A 22,009-nucleotide genomic window follows, 5' to 3' on the forward strand; every position below is an offset into this window, starting at 1 on the left:
TTGCCATGCTCTTTTGCTAGAATCAGGAAATAACTCTCTAGCAGCAAGAATCACCAGGTAGCCACTACCAGTGTGTCTGGCCTTTTTGCATTGGTATTTCTGAGTGGCCTTACAGAATGTATAAAGAAGTAATGGGACATTCCTGGGGGACCCCAGTGTGTTCTAGGGGACACAGCCTTTCAGAAGAAGGAAAGAGGAGTGTGTGAAGGTTGATAACGAGGTGATGATTTCTGATTTCTGTTTTCCTGATCTACCAGAGTACAACAAAGACCTCCACCTGAGGGTCTGGTCAGACTCATTGGGGCTATAGTTCCTCTCCGATAGCTTTTTGTTCCCAGCATTGAGATATGTGTGCAGCGGTTAGCTGAGAATTTAGTGGTAAGCTGGACAAAAAACGTGAAAGAACAGGAAATGCGCCATACTCTTTTAAAAATTCTGACTTCAGATATCTATGCTTTAAAAGTGAAAACACATAAGGACATATGCCCAAGAATCTCTACTGCAGCATTGTTTGTAACAGTACATAACCCGAAATAACTTAATTGTTAACTAGTAGGAGAATGAAACAAAAATGTGATTGAATATTATGAAATGATTGAAAGAATGGGTGAGAACTATCATATTCATCTGAAGGGATACTCATGGTACCAGTTAAAATAAAACGGTATGTTGCAGAGTGCTGTGTCATATAATTCCATCACAAATAAATGAATAAAAAATGTATGTGTGTGTGTGTGTGTGTGTGTGTGTGTGTGAGTATGAAAAGTTATACCCCAAGATGCTGACATTGGCTATCTGAAAGGCATGAGACACAGATGTGAGAGGGAGGGTATTGGCTTGTTTTGTACCAATGCTGGCGTGGATTGCCAGTGGATCATTTTCCCAGAGCTGCCATAACAAAGTATCACAACTGAGAGACTTAAACAATATTTATCCTCTCTCAGTGTGGGAGCCAGAAGTCAAAACCAAGGTGGCAGTTGGCAGGGTCGGCTCCCTCCGAGGGCTGTGAGAACAGGCTTTTCCCCCGAGCTTGTTGATAGCCATCTAGCTCCCCGTATCTCTTTGCACTGTCTTCTCTCCATACATGTCTGTCTCTACATCCAAATTTCCATTTTCATAAGGACACTGGTCCTAATGGGTAAAGCACCCCCACTCCCCACTCCTATATGACCTCATCTTGACCAGTTACATCTGCAACAACCCTATTTCCAAAAGAGGTCACCTTCTGAGGTCCTGGGGCTTAAGGTTTCAACATATGAATTTGGGAGAGGGGACACAATTCAACCCATAATAGCAGGTGCTATTTTTGTAATTTTTAAAAAAGGGGACAATGATGCTACTCTAAAGGAAAGGATGTGGGGTTGCATTAGGGAGGTGCAGATAGGCTAGGCTTGGTTCTCCTGCTCTGCAGCTAGCTACTCTCGGCTAAGTCGTCTGTTGTTGCCAGGTGCATTGTTGTCTGTGCCATGAACGATGAACGTTTGACTTAGCACATCTTGGGAGCCTACACACCTCTAGGCAATCCGCATCTCTGTACGACCTGATCAGCTTTTCTGGGCCTGGGGAATCCCCTTCTTTGCTGTTGGCAAATCACCTGAGTTCTAAGGTTGTGCATCTTCTCCCCATCATTGTGTCCTGTGGTTAGGGAAGCTCAGGTCTCAGGTTTTTTTTCTCAATGAGTCAAAACCACTTGCCCCATCTGTGAAATGGCCCCAAAGGTCCTGAGGTGGCTCCGTTGCAACCAGTGCAGGACAGCAATTTGCTGTGAATAATTTCATGTGTCTGTTAGCTCCATAAATTCTCCCGTTCCATAGAATACCCTGCTTTTTATTCCCTTAGATCTCGGGGTGCCCATTTAGCACCCGTGATTCTGTAGCACAGGATTTTCCTGTCCCCAGCTCAGGACTTCATGCAGCCCCTCAAATTCCACTGTGTGATCCTACTCCTTTGTGTTACTGGCCCGACTTATAATGTAGGTTTTCTAGACAAGCTATGGCCCCTAACCAAGTGACTTTGGAGGATACTGACTCCCTTTTCCAAAGAATAGCTGCTGGACCAGATTAATATTTTAAGAGAAGAGGAAAATCAGCTCTGGTCTTCTTCTGGCTCATCTGGCCTCACTGCTCCTCTCTTGTGAAATGTGACATGTCACACTTCACTGTACTCTCTTGGTTGTGGTCTAATAAAGTGGCTCAGAGGTCATTGAAACTGATGGACCAATATCTCCCTGTTAGGCCATGAAAGTCACTTCTGCTGATGCCTGGTGACAGCAGTGTCTGAGTAGTGACAGGGATGTTTTCTTTACCCAACAACCCAAGCCCTGCAGGTCTTTGGATGAAGAGAGTTATTTCAAACAAGACAAAGGAACAGAGTCTTCAGATGAAACATGGGCTTTTCCTATCAGTTCATTCTAATGGTGCTTATCACAACAGTTCTGACATGCAGGTGATCCAAGATCTGATTCATGGCAGAGGCACAGGGTTACAAACAGTTTTAACAGACTGCTACTGAGTTCGTATTGAGTACACTCAAGCGACTTACTTTTTTATATTATAATTCAATCAGGGAACAGTGGACTGGATGCTAGAGTTTAAAAGGTGTGTGAAAATGCCCACATGGGTGTACCTTCAAAATGAGTGTAACTATACTTTGTACGTGGAAGGATACTAAATGCGTATGACGTTTTTCCAGTACTACTTTTATTTGGTTTCATTATTTGCACTTTGGGCAGTTCTAAACTATCGAGCCTATTTTGAGTGGGAATTCAAAATACCAAGTTAAACTTTCTCTTAATTCCTAAAGAGCTGAGCCTTTTTAAATTCCCATTGATCAATCTGCAACTTTCATTTTGTGGACAGTTAACATCAAATTGGGTGAAGTATCAGAGCCAAGATGGACACTTGGAGTAGATTTGGGCAACTGTTAAGGATCTTTGATGCAGGAAAGTAAACATAAGGACCGCTTACCTAATATTATGGTTGATTTATCTGGTAGAAGAACTAAGTTGAAGTTAAGATCACTGTCTCACTCATTAGCCAGTTACCATATTACTATGAGGAGTCAGCACCCCCCCCCACACACTGGGTTTGAATATTTGGTTACAGTGCTCTTGTGTCTCACATGAAAGGGTTTAGCTGGATAAACAATTTCTTTATGGCTGCAATGTGGAGATAGAAAAAGTTTAAGTGTTTCTTCTCTTTATGGCCTCTCTATACAAAGTGATAAGATCTGTAAAGTCTCCAGTTGGTATTTGAATGGTAATGGGGCATGCGCTCATACTGTTCTTGTCTAGGACATGCATAAAACGGCAAACTACATATAAATATATGCCACAAAGAGGCTGCTGTGTGGAAAGTTCGTTGTGGCTCAGTATCTGTGATTTCTCTGACTGTCATGTTTTTTGATCTTTCCCCGGCTTTATGTCATGGGGGTAACTGATGCCATGACTGGCATCATTTAGAAGAGGTAATCAGACTTTGCATGGGAGGACAAGTCCATTTGGTTCCATATGCGTCATCTTTTTACATTCTATATACACACTCTGTTCCAAATTAGTTAACTTTTTGCTTGTTGAGGAAAGGGTCCTCCACAGAATCGTCTTTGTATTCTTCATGCGGGCAGTAGGCATTTGATGAGTATTTGGGCAATGAATGAATTCAGTCAAGCAAGTGATTATTTTAAAGATGAATTTAATTGTTTTAGAAATAATAAAGTTTTTCCTTCAGAAGGCCTTTGTTTTGAATCAAACTTTATCCGGATGACGTGCAAGATGATGCTTCAGATGGGTCACTAGAGGGTCTGAATTAATCTCAGTAAGTAGAAACCCCGACTTACTTTTGGTTTCTCACCATTGAATCTTGTCCCATCAGCATAGAAATTAACAAACAAACAGTCTGAGAACTGATCCTACTGTAAACATTCTCGGGATCCCTGGGTGGCGCAGCGGTTTGGCGCCTGCCTTTGGCCCAGGGCACGATCCTGGAGACCCAGGATCGAATCCCACATCGGGCTCCCAGTGCATGGAGCCTGCTTCTCCCTCTGCCTATGTCTCTGCGTCTCTCTCTCTCTCTCTCTCTCTCTGACTATCATAAATAAATAAAAATTTAAAAAAAATAAACATTCTCAGTTTAGGGACATTTTCCAGTCAAATCTCAGTTGCTTCTCGGGTGTCACATTCTTTTAGTTTCCTACTTAGGCTTTTTTTCAGAAAGCTTTCTAGTTCTATTAAAGATTAATCATACAGAGAAAGTACTTCAATCTAACAAAGGAGTATGTAGGGAACACGGAATTATTTTTCTTTTGGAAGTACTTTAACACCAGAATCTTTCAGTATGATTGATTTATAGGTGACAAAGGCCGGAGACAAACAGTTACTCTGATCACATAGTGGAAGAGGACTTTGTTGACGAGTATGAAAAAGTGCTTTTCTTACAAAAGGTAACCTCCAGAGAGCAGACATTCAGTCTTCTTTATTCATTACTTTATTCCTGTAACTTAGAATAGGGCACAGAGTAGGCTCTCAACGAATGTTTGCTGAATGATGGAGTGAATGAATAATGATATGATAGAATTTTAATATTCAAGTCTTATATCAAGTGAAAAAGATATTTGGCCTAATTGCCATAACTTCCCCTACTGTCCTGAGTTAGAAGTAAATGTACAATTTTATATTGGAATGCAAGAGGCAACTATAATATTTAATCTCTCGATTGTAGGACAGATCCCTTTAAAAAGATGGGTCTCAAGTCTTTTGAACAAGTCTCTTTAAATGGAATCTTTTACTTTGAGATAGTTGTGGATTCAGGTGCAGTTGTAAGAAATAATACGGAGAGGTTTGAAAGACCTTTTACCCAAGTTTCCTCCAATGGTAACATCTTGCAAAAACATACTAGAGTATCCCAACCAAGACATTGACATTGATATAGTCAAGACACAGTCTCCTTGATAGCCACAGCTACCTCTTACTCTCTCAGCCCTCTCCCCATTCCCTGACCTTGGGCCGATCTGTTCTCCATTTCTAAAATTTTGTCATTTTAAGGATGTTGTATAAATGGAATCACACAGTGGCTGACCTTTAGGAATGGGCTTTTTTTCCCCATTCAGCCTCACTTCCGGAAGATTAACTGAAGTTGTGCTGCCAGGTGGAGGTTCAGCCCCGGTGGGGGAGGTGGGATCAGAACATCATCGTTGTCTCAGTCAGGTGGGGATAGAAGATCGGCTTCCTGCTCAACCCTATTGACACTCTCAAGGTGGGGGGATCGAAACACCATCTGGTTTCACTGGGTGGGGATGGAAGACAAGCTTTCTCTTGGCCATACCAAGACCATCCAGCGAGGGAATTGGATCACTCATCTGTTCCCATGGGAGTGGGGGAGGCTGAAGTGGGTATTGAAGGGTAACTTCATGCTTGGCCCTGCCTAAACCATGGTCTCTGGTCTGGATAGGCAGGACACTATAAGGAGACACAGGGAGCTCACTGTCCAGAGTCAGTAGACTGTCTTTCTTTCTACTTTTCAGAGCCTTCCTATGATATTTGGGTTATACCCAGGATTGTTTCGTCGCAAAAGGGAGGATCTGAAAGAATGGGGCTACTCTATTTTGGTAGAATTGGAAGTCTCTGAATCTTTATTTTTTTTTTAAAGAGGATTCTATACAATTTTTTTCATCATACTTTGTGAATTGTTAACTTTCACAGGGGATATTAATTTTCATACTGTTTCAGAGTGTATAATTTCTATCGTAATTCAATATATATTGTAGTCGAGACAAGTCTGCATTAAATTCTTTAAAATAAGCCTTCCATCAGGCTAAGTATTTAAGGATGATTTGATAGGTCAGGTTAGGGGGAAAAAGGTAAGTATGGCTCCTTCTGGAATTGTCTTATAATTTACAAGTGTTACTTTGTGTATTTATTTTTCAAAACATCATTCTCAGGCAATTTGGCTGGTAGAAACTATACATTATTTTGGCATTCTGGAAGACTTGATTGTAGAGCAATTTTGAGATACTTCTAAGTGGAAAGGGCTAGGAAATTTTATGTTGTTCCAAAATAATTCATCCAAACATGTTTTCGATATTCTCAGATGCATATTATTGATCATACATGATTTTATCCCTTGCTTTTATTATGTTCTTATTTAATGACTCTTGTTTCTCCTTGTAGATTCTTTTTTCCACCAGCACAATTCTCTTATTTCTTTGTCAAATTGGAGTAGTTTCTAGTGTATTTGCCTATTAGAGACAGAGATTAGGGAAGGGACCAATAAAATTATACTAAGGAAATTAATTAGCTTCAGCCATAAAACTTTTCAGCTGGAGCTATAGACCAAATGACCTCTCCCAAGACAAATCTTTCTAAAGACAACCTCTAAAGGTCCAAATCCCTCGAGGCAACTAAACTATGTCCTTATTAATTCAAAGCAAAGGATTCTAAGTAAGCATCTATTCAGGTAAAGGGACTGCTGAAGAAATTAAATTGCCCAGTGGTTTTGATATATTTTGGGCGGTCAATCTGAATCCAATTTATAGTTTTAGTCTGAAATGAGCATGAGTAATTATTTGCACACATGGACATTCATACTTATTACAAATATTAAATCCAGAAAATTAAGGAATGTATTTTATACATAAAAACCTTCCATAACCTTGTATATGGTAACTGCTCAATAAACATTTGCTGAATAGAGGGATGATTTATGTCATTCAACTTTGCTCTCATTAGCTTCGTAGGCATTTACAGCTTGCAGTCAATCAACCCCATCTTGTTGATTCCACCTGCCTTTGCAATGGGGATTTGACCTCAAAATGTTCTCCCCTTCAGTTCTAGTTATGCCAGTTTCCCTCCAGTCTTGCATCCGTGACACAGGCACTCTTGCCTCTGTGTTTAGGTGAGATCTTCCCTGTGCCCAGCATCGGACCACAGCCTGCAGTGTCTTGCATTCTTTGCTTTCTCCTTTGCATGCATAGCTAAAATTCCAGCTGATTTCTCATTTCCTTCATGCTGCTTTCTGCAAATACTTCAGTATATGCTGTTATATCCTTATGTAACTGTTATGACACCATTATACCTCAAATTTATTCTATTGTATATGGTCTGACATGTTTTCCTAATTTTATATTTGCTTTCCTCCAACCAGTGGCTTTTGTTACACTGTTGTTTTCCCTAATGAGATCAGATCCTCACATTATAGGTTCTCATGGCATGATGTAACACCTTCCTAGCACTGGCCAGAGCTGCGATTGCTCAGAGCCTTGCTTGAAAGTCATTTCAGCAGGGGCACCTGGGTGGATCCGCTGGTTAAGTATCTGTCCTTGGCTTAGGTCATGATCTCAAGATCCTGAAATCGAGCCCCTTGTCAGCAACCTGCTCAGTGGGGAGTCTGCTTTTCCCCCTGCTCCTCTCCTTTTGCCCCTCTTCCTGCTTGTGCGCTCTCCCTCTCAAATAAATAAAATCTTAAAAAAAATCATTTCATCAGAAAATACTCTCTAACTCACTGATGAGGTCATTCTTCTAATGTTCCTTGGGAATCCTCTTCATAACACTTGTGTTTTATTTAATTACACATTAATTCATTCTATTCATTCAACAAATATCTGTTGATCACCTCTTATGTGTTAGATAATGTTTCAGGGGCTAGAGATATAATAGTGATAAAACAGATAGAACTTTCTGTCATTATGCCCTCACATTCTTGTGGGAGGACCTGGGGAATAAAAAGCAAAATCAAACCAAACCAAAACAACCACCACCAACAAAATCCCCCAAAACTGATCACAACAACAACAACCAAAAAACCTGAGATGAACAATGAAAATAAGGAAGTAGTTAATATTAGAAGATTTATTCGTTAGGGTAGATTAAGTTATGCAGTGGTAGCAAGCCCACAATTTCAGTGCCTTAACATAACAGCATTTCTTACTCATTAAAATACTTGCTGTAAGACTAGATAACTCTCCAGGGAAGCTTTCCTCTCTGCAGTGGACCTATAATCTGGGTTGCTTTGATCGTCAGCACTTTAATTTAAAAATGCACTCACCTTCATGATTACCACAATTGTAGAAGAGATCACCAAAAGGTTTTGTACTGGCAGCTAAATTCCTTGGTGCAGAAATGGCACATGTCGATTCTGCTGATGATCCATTAGCCAGAATTAATCATATGGTTCCACTTATATGGGGCAGGCAAGGAAGATTAATTCTATATGCTTGAAAGGAGAGGAGAAGCAGCTTTGAGTGAGCATCCAAAGCTTTTCCTGCAGAGATCTAGAGGAAAAAGCAGAGCAGGAGGAGAGGAATTTGTTGTGTTTGGGTGGATTGCAATTTAAATTATTTTTTTAAATTTTTATTTATTTATGATAGTCACAGATGAGAGAGAGAGAGAGAGAGAGAGAGAGAGAGGCAGAGGGAGAAGCAGGCTCCGTGCACCGGGAGCCCGATGTGGGATTCGATCCCGGGTCTCCAGGATCGCGCCCTGGGCCAAAGGCAGGCACCAAACCACTGCGCCACCCAGGGATCCCGTGGATTGCAATTTAAATGGCGTGATTGATTTAGGCCTCATTCACAAGTAGGCATTTGAGCAAAGATTTGAAGGAAGCGAAAGAATGAGGATGTCAATATATTGTAGAAAGGCATTCTAGATTGAGAACAGCCAATACAAAGGTCCTGAGGACAAAATATACCTGATATATCCAGGGAAGACCAAGAAGACCTATGTGGCTACTGCTTAGCGAATGGGAGAAAGAAGACATAAGATAAATGAGAGAATTAGTGGGAGAGGTGGCAGATGACATAGGGCTTCAGAAGCCATTTTAAAGACTTTGTGCACACATGCACTATTTTACTACTTTATTAAAGCATAGCTTACCTACCATAGAATCAATACTTTTTAAGTGTAAAATTCAATGGTTTTTTAGTATATTTACGCAGTTAAGCAGTTATTACCATGGTCAATTTTAGAACCTTGTCATCATCTCAAAAAGAAACCCCATGCTCATTAGTAATGCTCCTAATTTCCCACAAACCTTCCCAGCCCTGTTTCTATAGATTTGCTTATTTGGAACATTGCATATAAATAGAAGCATATAATATGTTGACTTTTGTGACTAACTTCTTTCGCTTAGTACAATGTCTTAAGGTTTCCCCATATTGTAGCAAGGATCAGTGCTTTATTTCTTTTTATGGGAAAATAATGCTCCATTGTATGTATATATCATATTTTATTTAGCTATTCATCAGCTAATAGACCTTTGGGTTGGTTCGCACTTTGGCTCTTATGAAAAGTGCTGCTATAAATATTCATGTTCAAGTTTTTACGTGGGTATGTGTTTTCATTTCTCTTGTGTATATACATAGGAGTGGAATTGCTGAGTCATATGGTAACTCTATTTTTAACCCTTGAGGAGCTGCTAGACTGTTTTTCACAGTATTTTATATTTTATATTCCCACCAGCATGAAGTCTCCGATTTTCTACATTCTCACCAATAATTCTTATTATCTGTCTTTTTTGATTCCAGCTACCCAGTAGGTATGAAATGGTATCTTGTGTGGTTTTGATTTGCATTTCTCTGATAACTGACGATGTCTTTTCAGGTTCTCATTAGCCAATTGTACATCTTCTTTGGAGAAATGACTATTCAGATGCTTTGTCCATACGTTAATTAAATTGAGGACTTGAGAGAAATTGAGAGCCACCAGTTTTGAGCAGATGAATGGAATAATCTGCCTCATGGAGTTAATGGGATTACTTTGCTCTGTTTAAGTGGGGACTGCAGGGAGGAAAGGATAGAACTAGTGAAGAGCATATGGCAGTAACCCAGTAGAGAGATTATTGTGACTTGGACGGGGCTAGCAGCAGTGAAATCAGTAAGAAATATTTGGATTCTGGAAATATTTTGAAGGTAGAAGTAGCAGGACTTGTTGACAAATTGGATGTAGGACAAAGAAAAAGAAATGAGTCAAAGATGACCACAACTGTGGCAAGAGCATCTGGAAACAGTAGCCAACAATGGAGATGAGAAAGACTGTATGTGGAATAGGTCTGGAGACAAATTTAGTTCAGGTTGGGTTTTTGGTTGGTGGTGTCAGCATTCCTCACTATAGTTCAAGCTCCTTGAGATCAGGAGGGACCATCCCTGCATTATTCATCACACCATCTCCAGTGTGGAGCATGTTTCTGGCGTAACTTAATAAATGAACGAATGACTACATAAAGACAAACACCATGTATTTTTTAAAAACCCAATTTAACAGATTTTTTTTTGCAATCAAATCTATTAATTTCATATTTATCCAATTTTCTCTTAGCTTCTGATTCAAATTATCCCATTATTTATTATGTCATGCTGGAGAGCATAGACTTTCTAGCCAGATGGTTCTGAGCATTTACCTAAATATTACCAATATGATATGGGGCCCATTACCTACCTGCTTTATGACTCAGTTTTCTCTGCACATCAGGAATATGGATACTCCTAAGAGTTCTCTGAGTATTAAATGAGAGTATTTGAAAAGCCTGCAGCCTAAAACTTGACATATGGGAAGAACTCCCCAAATATATATGTGAACTCCTCGTGTATATATGTGAACATGCAGAGACAGAATGCATATCGAATGTAATGTACACTTAATATTTTGAGTGAATATGTCGAAGCTATATGTTTCATCTAATGCTGACCTATTTGTTGTCCCAAACACTATTTTATTATTACATCAAACACAGAGGGAAAATCATGGAATTTGAAGCTAAAAGCCTGGGATTTGAACCCTTAATCTACCATTTATGACATACGAGGCTTGTTGTCTCTGAGATTCCATTTTCTTATCTGTAAGATGATAATAAGATGATAATAATGATAATATACTTGCCTTATATGTCTAATAGAGTTAAGGGGAGGATAAAAATGGAATGTATGTGATAGTGATAATATTATACAAGCCTTTATTTGCTCAATGTTACATGTTAAAATATTTAAGTGATTCTTATCACTCTTCATAACCTATTTTATTTTCGGTAGATATCATTTAAAAAGATATTTTATCAGTGAATCTTGAGAAAATAGGAAAAGCACTGAGAAACACAGTGTCCAACAATCTGTTAAAACGTCTACAGCAACAAAATAATAAAAATCTAGGACATGACTTTAATAGAGGCAATGGCGTGGAACCCACAGCATTTTTCCTGGGTTTTATTCAATGACATGTCAGACTCATTATGTTTGATTCATTGGGCTTCCATGTCTGAAGCTGAGGATTGCACTTTCTACAACCAATTGTGAAACAACAAAAGATGGCAAAAAAGGATAGCTCAGCATCTTCCCTGCTTTGAAGTACAGGTCACTGAGAGCATTTTAGTGTTGGGAAGTGCTGGAGACCATGCTGTTCTGGCCTGGAAGTCCATTTATTGATATCTGAGGCATATAGCATGTAGTACGTATTCAATAATAGATATTTGTTGATAATCTTCATTCATTACTTCCTTGACATTTGATCTGGGGACATTTTTTATCACGTGAGAAGTGTGGGAATTGGGAAAGTAATAAAGCAGATAGAATATACTGATACCAACAACTAACTCTGAAATGCATCAAAAAGTAAAAGATAAATTGATGAAAGGAAAAAGGAATGGATAGACGAAGAGGTATATGACAAAGCAAATATTGCAAAATGCTAATCATGGAATCTAGGCGGTGGGTGCATGCGTGTTAACTTTTTACAGTTTTGTAAACTTTTCTTCATATTTGAATATCTTCATAATAAAAATATTCATTAAAGTAAAATGAAACTACAACTAGCCTGTAGAGACAAATGAATGAGCTACTTCTCTGCTGCTTTAAGAATTGTGGTACAACAAACCGGTGTCTGCAAAATAATGAGTAAATTTGATGTTGCTCTTGTTATTATTTACTTAGTACAGCAGCTAGACAAGACCAGGTATATGCCAAAACAAATTAATCCCTAAATCTTAGTCACTTGATACCACCCACATATTTCTCACTATCATGTCCAATGCAAGTGGTCTTGGGGTTCTGACCTAGGACTCAGGCTGATAGAGGTTCTACTATTTGTAATGTCACCAATCCTAGGAGAGAGAGAAGAAAGCATGGGGAGTCACAACGTAGCTTTCAAAATCAGGGAAGTCTCGTCTTCCATGTGCTTAAGGACTAGAGGAGAATTTGGTATTGGTTAACACCAGTGACATCTTCTGGAATGAGACTGAGTACGAAGTGGAGAAGTCAAAGCCCATTGCTGCTTTACTCTTCTTACTTCCCAGTAGCAGGTACAGATTTTCATGCCTGTAAATCCAAACTCTTTATAGAACTGGCAAACATAAGACCTGAACGAATGATACACACCCACACGTGGTAGGGGTTCCAATATGCCTAGACTATGTGCTGCCCTTCCAGTGCTCTCAGAATTTATCATTAGGTCAAAAAGATTCAGCAGTTACTTTGCGCCTGAAATTCTCCGCCACCATAAGGGAAATAATAGATATGGATCCTGTCCTCAGGCCATAATAATCCAGAAGCTAATGTGCATAAAATAATGGATAATTTTTACAGATGCAATTAAAGGCTTAATTGTAGACACTATAAATAAAGTAGAGAGAATATTATAGCAATTGTTGAAGTAATAGAAATAGTAACAGCAGCTAATGCTAATATGTGTCAGGTAATGTCTTGTGTCCTTTCTAAATGTTACCTCGTTGAATGTCCCCATCAACCTGATGTGGTCAGTGCCGTCACTGACAGAACTGCATGGAGCAGCAGCGACTTGAGTTGTGTCACTGAAATAGGTCGGTACCGACCAAAAAGAGGAGATGGAAGGAAGCCCTCAAGAAAAAGGAATTACGTGCATAAAGTTAGAGAGTCCTGGACAAGCAAAGGATGTGGAAGGACAGGAAGGAGACTGGTTTAAATCCAGTCCAAGGTCTGGGCAGGAAAGGAGTCATATCAGTTGTGGATGTTGAGAGAGTGGGGACCTTGAGAACCATGAAGGGTTTCTGTTTTCTGTTTTGTTTTGTTTTTTTTTTTTCTCTTGAGGAAGCTTTCATATTTGTCTGTGAGAATCATAAGGATTCACACTGAAATAGAACATACAGTTTGATAATAATGTAAATCAAGTCTGGAACAAGAGAGAAGATGGAAGGATAAATGAATAAATAGCAATATAACAGGGGTAAGAGAGAAACTCCAGTTTTGCCTGACTTTTACTAAGAATGGAGAGTAGAACAATAGCAAATTCAGTCAACATATACGCTTGTATGAGGAATTTGGGCCAATAGTGTTTAGAGGGTACAGTTCCTAAGACCTCCCTCAATTTCTGACACCGAGTGCAAGTTTGCAGGTTTCCCAGACCACCCTTCAGCTCAATAATTTGCAAGAAAGACTCACAGACCTCCCTGAAAGCTGCTATACTTATGGTTATGTTTTATTATCATATAGAGATGAAAATCAGCCGGAAGAAGAGATGCATAGGGCAGAGACCAGAGAAGCTGTAGGTTTGGAGCTTCTGTTGTCTTCTACCCATGGAATCAGGATGCCGTATTTTCCAGAGTTGAAAGTGACATCACGTATAGAGTATTACCAATCCGGGAAGCTCACCCAAGCCTCACTGTCAGACTTTATCAGGACTTCATCACGAATTACTGTCAGCTTCCTGGCTTTCTTGTGGTCTGTGCCTGCATGATAAGTCTTTCTCCAATCTTTCAAATCATCTGTTTTCTTATATTTAATGTATGTCTCTTATCCTTTGTGTTTTTAATCCAGCCTGAAAATCTTTGTTTTTTAATTGAAATATTTAGCACATTATTGTTTAAGTTAGGGGCAATCCTATCATTTTACCATTTATATATATTTTTTCAATATTATCTTTGTTTCTGTATTCTTTATTTTTTGCCTCTTTGATTGTAATCAAATATTTTTGATCCATTTTATCTTCCCTATTAGATTTCTAGTTTTGCATTTTTCCTTTTTGAATTGTTATTTTATAGAGGGGTATGCAAACTTTTTCTGGAAAGAGCAATATGTTAAATATTTTTAGCTTTGAGGGTCATATGATTTCTGTGGAAACTACTTACCCTTGCAAATATAATATAAAAGATGTGGGATCCCGGGGTGGCTCAGCGGTTTAGCGCCTGCCTTCGTCCCAGGGTGTGATCCTGGGGTCCCGGGATTGAGTCCCACATGGGGCTCCCTGCATGGAGCCTACTTCTCCCTCTGCCTGTGTCTCTGCCTCTCTCTCTCTCTGTGTCTCTCATGAATAAATAAATAAAATCTTAAAAAATATATGAAAGATGCCACACATAAAACTTAACCAAATGGCTGTGTGCCAGGAAAAATTTATGTACAAGAACAAGTTGCTAGCCTAATTTGGCTTATGCGCCATGATTTGCACCTTCCTGCTTTAGGGATGTATGTTTGACTAACAGCAGTCTACTTTATTAGTATTTTTACCATTTCTTCCCCAATATATGGGAAATTTATAATAGTTTAACCAGTTATGCTTTTCTGTTCTTTGTGCTATTATATCATATATTTTATTTATTTACCCATGTGAAAAACTCCACGGGACATTTTTAATATTGCTAATTTAAAGAGCAATATTTTTAATATTTACCTGAATATTTATTATTTCTAGTTTTTTTTTTTTTTTAAAGATTTTATTTATTTATTCATGATAGTTACACACAGAGAGAGAGGGAGGCAGAGACACAGGCAGAGGGAGAAGCAGGCTCCATGCAAGGAGCCCGACATGGGACTCGATCCCGGGTCTCCAGGATCGCGCCCCGGGCCAAAGGCAGGCGCCAAACCGCTGCGCCACCCAGGGATCCCTATTATTTCTAGTTCTTAATGTCTTTCTGTATTATTGTACTTCTATTTGAGTTCATTTACTTGAATTTGAAGAATTTAAAAAATACTTTTTATAATGCTAGTCTGATGAGTGTGAGTTCTCTTACTTTTCTGTCTGTAAATGTCTTTATTTCATCTCTACTTTTGAATGATATTTTTACTGGTGATTAAATTCTTTTTTTTAAAGATTTTATTTATTTATTCATGAGAGACAGAGAGAGAGAGAGAGAGAGAGAGAGAGAGAGAGAGGCAGAGACACAGGCAGAGGGAGAAGCAGGCTCCATGCAGGGAGCCTGACATGGGACTCGATCCTGGGTCTCTAGGATCAGGCCCTGGGCTGAAGGCGGCACTAAACTGCTGAGCCATCTGGGCTGCCTGGCAATTAAATTCCATGCTGGCAAGATTTTTTTTCCCCCCCAAACATCTTAAAGGTATCATTTCATTGTCTTCTTGCTTCCATGATTCTGTTGAAAAATCAGTTTCAAAATTGTCTTATTATTTTGAGTGTGTCCTATCATTTTTTCTCTCATTGCTTTAAAATTTATGTTTGGTGGGGCAACTAACTGGCTCAGTGGGTAGAGCATGTGACTACTGATATCAGGGTCATAAGTTCAAGCCCCATGTTGGGCATATAGCTAACTTAAAAAAATAAAACTTGGGCACTCTGGGTGGCTCAGTGGTTTGGTGCTGGCTTCAGCCCAGGGTGTGATCCTGGAGACCCAGGATCGAGTCCCACGTCGGGCTCCCTGCATGGAGCCTGCTTCTCCCTCTGCCTGTGTCTCTGCCTCTCTCTCTCTCTCTGTGTCTCTCTGTGTTTCTCATGAATAAATAAATAAAATCTTAAAAAAAAAATAAAACTTATCTTTGGTCTTCTTCAGTTGTACTATGATATGCCTATGTGTGATTTTTCTTTATTTTTTCTCACTTTGTGTTCTTGACACATTTGAAATCTATTGGTTTGAAATTATCAGTTTTGGAAATTTTCAGCCATTATCTCTATAACTACTATGTCAGTTCCCTTACTTTCTCAATTAATTAATCAATTAATTAATCAATTAATTAATTAATCCATGAATGAGAGACACAGAGAGAGCAGCAGAGACACAGGCAGAGGGAGAAGCAGGCTTCCTATGGGGAGCCTGAGGTGGGACTCAATCCCAGGACCCCAAGATCACACCCTGAGCCGAAGGCAGACACTCATCACTGAGCCACCAGGTGTCCCTACTTTCTCTTTTCCTTCTGGGAGTCCAATTATGTATCTCTTAGACCATTTGTATTCTGCATGTGTGTCTCTTCCTCTCTGTTCTATTTTTTAATTTAAAAAAATCTGTGTTTTACCTTGAATATTTTTTATTTACTTGTCTTTGAGTTTACTAATCTTGCTTTCTGCTTTGTCAAATCTGCTGTTAACATGTCTAATGATTTTTAAATTTTTTATATTGTATTTCTCAGTTCTAGAGTGTGTATATGATTTTTTTAATAGATTCTGATTATCTATGAAATTGTCTTTTTGCTCATTTTGTTCATCATTTCTCTGTTTTCTTTATCATGTTTATGTTTAAAATCTTTTCCTTAAAACTCTGATATGTATATCAACTGTGGGTTTGCTTGTAATGTTTATGTTTTCTCCTAACTGTTGGTCACATTCCTTACCTATTCACATGTCTCATGAATTCTTTTTTTATAAAATTATGTACAGGACATTCTTCATATAAAAGAAAAATAAATGCTAAGATTGATTTTATTTTTCTGCAGAAAGAGTAACGGGTGAGCCATTTCAGTCAAGCCAAGTCTGTGTTAAGAATGTCTGTATGCTTTGGTTATGCCTATTTTTCTTTGCTTCTTAATGTCTGAAGGACAAGACTTATTGAACGTTTGTTGTAGATTTCTCCTTCTAATGGAACTTTGTTTCTAAAGCACAAGATACTGTGGGTGCTTTTATTTTGCCTTTTTATCTTAGCCCTCTTGCCTCCCAAGATACCCTGACTCAGCAACTTTCTAACCGAGAAAGCTGAGACATGGTCGTGGGGATCCTCTAGATTCTAATTCAACGTATCAGCCCATGGAGTGTTGTAAAAACTGCTTTTTTTTTTTCTTTCCTAAAGACTCTTTCTCCCAAATCATAATCAATACTTAATCTCAGCAAATGACTTCAAGGTAGAAATAGACATCAATATTAGCTCATATAAGAAAGACTCCATCTTTTGTCATGTTAAATTCATTTAGTCATCTTTGCTTCAATAGGTATTCAATGTCTTAAATAATATGATTTTTGCAAGTAGGAGTGATGACCTACTTTTATTTTATTTTTTTTGCTTGATTGTTGCAGGGGATCTGCTTCCACCCCTACATTCTACTCAGATCCAGAAGTTGGGAAAAAGATAAAGATAAAATAAGAGACCTGAAGGGTGATTTTTACCTTGCCACACTGCTTTGGGTTATACTCTCAGACTCTGAGGGTTAATATTCCCCCGGCTTTAGGGATGTTTCAGTCATAGAATTTTGAGAATTGTCTCCATTTAGTCACTCAGCCTCATTTTTAATATGTATTTTGGGAATAATCAGGCCTATTTTGGTGTATTGTTTGTGTACAAAACTGGAAAATAAAAACATAATGAAAAGTGAGAAATTATAATAGTAAACAATTTATAAATTATAAATCATCATAAAGACGTTAAGCATCAGAATTGTATTTGAACATATGAATCAGGTACAATTTCTTTAAAAGCATATACTTATTTTTAACTACTGTTACAAATATAGTTTATTGGGTGAGGACAGAGATTATACATAGTTTATGTGAGACTTGTAAAAGTTTAGGTAGATCATCAGAGTTCTGCTAAATATGTGTCAAATCCATCCTACAGCCTCCCTGAAGCCTATCATAAGTTTTACAAATGATCAAAGTAGAACTTGCTTTAACATCAGCTCTTGGGCAACAACTTAACTTTACGTCACTGAAAGTGATAAAACTCTCCTAACTTTGCTAGAACATTGATTGCCGGGGGAGAGCAAATTGACTCTGAGAAAGTTTTGGTTGCAATACAAATATACAAATATTTCTTGAATTCCACCACTGTGCTGGGCCTTGTAGGTGCCTGAGCACCTACATCTGCAGCTGCTACCCTTCTGATTAGTCCTTTGCAATGTCTTACAGACTGTATCTTTACCTATATCAAATTTGGCTGCTCCATTTAGTCAAATAATTTTGGCATTTTTATTTTTTAGATCAAATAGAATGAGTTGAATATTTTTAGCAATGTGTATACAATGTCCACTTCTAGGACTTTTTGTTGTCAACCCCTTACCTTTATTCTACTCAGTTATTTCTGGACATTTTCTACTTTGTGTGCTCCCTCTCCACAAACATTTGTATGGGTGCATGTGGGCTGAAAAGAGGGGCTGATAAAATAGACTCTCAATAATTCAGATGAATAAACAATAACAGTCCCTTGCTTATTGAATAGAGTATTGTAGGATCTATAGTTGTCTCATATCGTCTCATTCTGTTCTCACAGTAGTTCGTGCATATAATTGGTTAGAAATTTGGATACACATCTAGAGAGTAATTATGTGATTATTAAAGATGAATATAAAGAAAAATATCAAGAAAGAACTTTTCATATTTATTGTCCAAGCTAACTGGGTTTAGACTCTTACAATATTGTCTTCTATAGATTTTAAAATGCAAGAACCTGTGCAGTGAAGGGTATTTGACCTTTTGTGTTCAACAAATGGTGGCAGCTAAGTAGATGTGAACTGGTGAAAATGAAAAAGATAATTAATCTGAAGTACTATCTGATTGTTTCATGAATGCAAGTGGAGGTAGGAGAACAGCGTTTATAAAATGGCCCATTATTTCCATCAATAGTTTCCATTCCCAAATACTCCTCATAATCTTACACACTATGTTAAATAGTATGGTGCTATACAAATGTCAGCACTGAAACAAATTCCCTAGTATACTCTTTAGGCCAGTTGCAGTCTCTAAGCATTTCCTATTTAGACATTCTTGATTCTTTATTGTATTGGTAACTATTACAATTATGGCACATTTAATTTTTTAAAAAGATTTTATTTACTTATTTATGACAGAGAGAGAGAGAGAGAGAGAGAGGCAGAGACACAGGCAGAGGGAGAAGCAGGCTCCATGCTGGGAGCCTGATGTGGGACTCGATCCCGGGTCTCCAGGATCACGCCCTGGGCCGAAGGTGGTGCTAACCCGCTGAGCCACCCGGGCTGCCCAGCACATTTCATTTTTACATTGTGTTTTAGTTATATTTCTCAGTTACTCTAGCCAGAAATTCTGTATAACATTCTTTCCATTTCACTTTAAAGAAAAACTGAAGCTTATGGAAGCAAAGTTACTTACCTTTGAATTTATGTTGGGATGGGATCCAGAATTCAAGCCTGGGTAAATGTTCTGTAGGAACACAAAAGAAACATGTATTCTGCTGTTGCTTAATTGTAGTCTTCCATAATTGTCAATTAGGTCTGGTTGTTTTATAGGTTGTCCAAATTCTTAACATCCTTAGTGATTTGTTATCTACTTATTCTCTCAGTTACTAAGCAAAAGTGTGCTAAATTCTCCAACTATGACTGAATATTTTTTGTCTGTTTCTTCTTTTAGTTTTGAGAACTTTTTGACTTACATATTTTGGGGTTGTACTATTAGATGTAAACTTAGGATTGTTATCTTCCTCTTGAAATGACCATTTCTAGTAATACTCTTGTCTTGAAGTGTCTTATGTCTAGTTCTGTATCTGATAGTGTATCTACATAATTTACATTACACCATTGCTCTCCAGAGACTATTGGAATGCTATAGACCTTATCCAAAAGGCAGAATAAATCAACTTTTGCTAATATATAGATGAGTCATTTGTTAAAAATTATAAATTACAGGTCAAATTTCTTTTGGCTTTTAGCACACCACTAGCTTTCAACACCAGCCAGTTGAGAATACAAACTCATTCTGAAAAGCCAAGTCATAATTAGAAAGTTAATTTGCTCACTCTCAAAATCACATAATGAATATCAAAGCCAAGTACAAACTACTTTTGTATTATTGTTTATTTTGGACTATTTATCTCCTTGATTTCTTTATTAATGTGGATAATTAAGAGTTGGGTATATAAGAAGGGTAATTTTAATCTTCTCCTTATCTGAATAGAGCCGTTTATTAGCACCGATCTTTGACACAGCATCCATCATATATTTGGAGTTAGACATCTTTGTGGTGGATGAATGAAGGAATGTTTCAAACATTTACAGTAGGTGGGATTGGACCAGCTTTGAGGATGGAGTCATTTGTGAAGATGAGGAAAGTGGTTGCAAAGGGCTTGGCGCTAAGAGTGGGCACTGAATTCCCACTGTTATCAGTTCTTATCACAAAGGCTGGATGAATATTCTCAACCTGCCTAAAGGTCATGCTACTGCCCAAACAGACAACAAAGAAACTTAGCTCAGGAAATCCCCAACTAGTTGGTCAATGGACATTAAGGTTTCCTTCAGCTCATTTTGAAGCCAACTACTTTAGTCGAGTCATCAGACTCGCCATCGGAGGATGGCAGAAAAATTGTCACGTCCCTTATTTGTTCAAACTAATGCCTTACATCAGTCTCCCTTTAGAAATGTCAATTTCTATATTTTTTCTCCAGCTATATAGTTATCAAGTCATACCCCATAAATCATAAGACTGTGGGAGAAATTAAAAACAGCACCTCTTCTCAGAAGTGTTAAGAAACCCAAGCCTGGATGGTGATGGGGAAAAAACTGGTTGCTCTATATTTCTCATCCTAATATAAGAGCTATCCCTGCTCTGTGAAAATGTTCAGTGAATGCTGAATCCTCCACTCCACTTCTGAAAAATTCAGAGGCTTTTTAGTACCTCCAGCTTTATTGATGTGACTGTCTGTATACCTGTAATCTTCACTAAACAGCAGCTTCAGATAGAAAGCTCTATTGAAAGGATGAAGCCTGCCCATAATCCATCCCCTTTCTAAAAATGTGAAAGGTGGGTTTCAAAATATACCGCGAATGTGGCCATTAATTTAACTTTTCGTCTAAAAGCAAAAGTCAAAGGTAATAAAGATCCAAATTGTTCAATGCATACAGAATCTAGAAGTGAGAATGAATCTCCCTTATGTGTGCATTCATTTGCATTCTTATTAACTGAACAGAATCTTATGGGAATTTTTATATACAGTCAGGTTGGGAAACAGAAACATAGAGCTTGTCCTGTTTCATCATGCACATGCTGTTTCCATGCAGTGGAATCAAGATGAATGATTTGGGTTTATAAAGAGCCAATATCCACAGTGGTTTATTAAGGATCTCCCAGGTTGGACTCCAGCGGCCACAGCTGTGTCAGAGTCATGAAACTCAAGAGTCTTATTCCCACATTGATTATTAGTTTTCTAAAATACCTTAAGCATGGGCATTTCCACACAACAGTTTGCTTTTCTGGTGTTTTAAATAAAAGAACTTACCAAATGGAGTGATTCAGAGACTGGGAGATGCACAGGACTGCCTATTAAAGCTGTGCTTATGTTCTAGCAAATCTTCCTCCCAAATCACTATCAATTTGCCACATCCTGAGGCTATTACACATTCACAGAAGGTTGATATCAAGAAAAAGTGAATCTCTCTCATTGTTTTTCATCTGAATTCTGCTCTCAGTAATTTACTTATTTGTTGTCACTTTATAGAACCTGTATAAGTCAAACCAGACCCTTCCACACCACTCTCCCCTCCATCAGGGTCAAATTAACTGGAATTCTTATTTTGAACATTATGTTGTTACTTACCTATCTCCACCTTAGCAACTTCTATACCCCACATTCTTTCAGAGATTACAACTACATAAAAATCTTTGATCTATTTATATTTTTGTTTGTTTATTTTCACTCCATTCATTCATTAATTTATTCATCCAACTGATATTTGTTGAGCACCAGGATAGCATGTGGTGGCATTGTTTGATGTATTGGCACATGATGAAAGAGCCAGTGTTTTGTGGCATCCTGTTAATTATCCCAACTAAATGTCTCTTGAATCCAACCATGCTCATCCCTGCAGTCATGATCCTTATCTAGTGTTCTTTCTAGGCTACGGCAATGGCCTCTCCACTGATCTTTCAGCATCCACTGTGGTCCTCTGC

The sequence above is a fragment of the Nyctereutes procyonoides genome, unplaced genomic scaffold, assembly GCF_905146905.1.
Source record: "Nyctereutes procyonoides isolate TBG_1078 unplaced genomic scaffold, NYPRO_anot_genome, whole genome shotgun sequence".
Taxonomy (NCBI): Eukaryota; Metazoa; Chordata; class Mammalia; order Carnivora; family Canidae; genus Nyctereutes; species Nyctereutes procyonoides.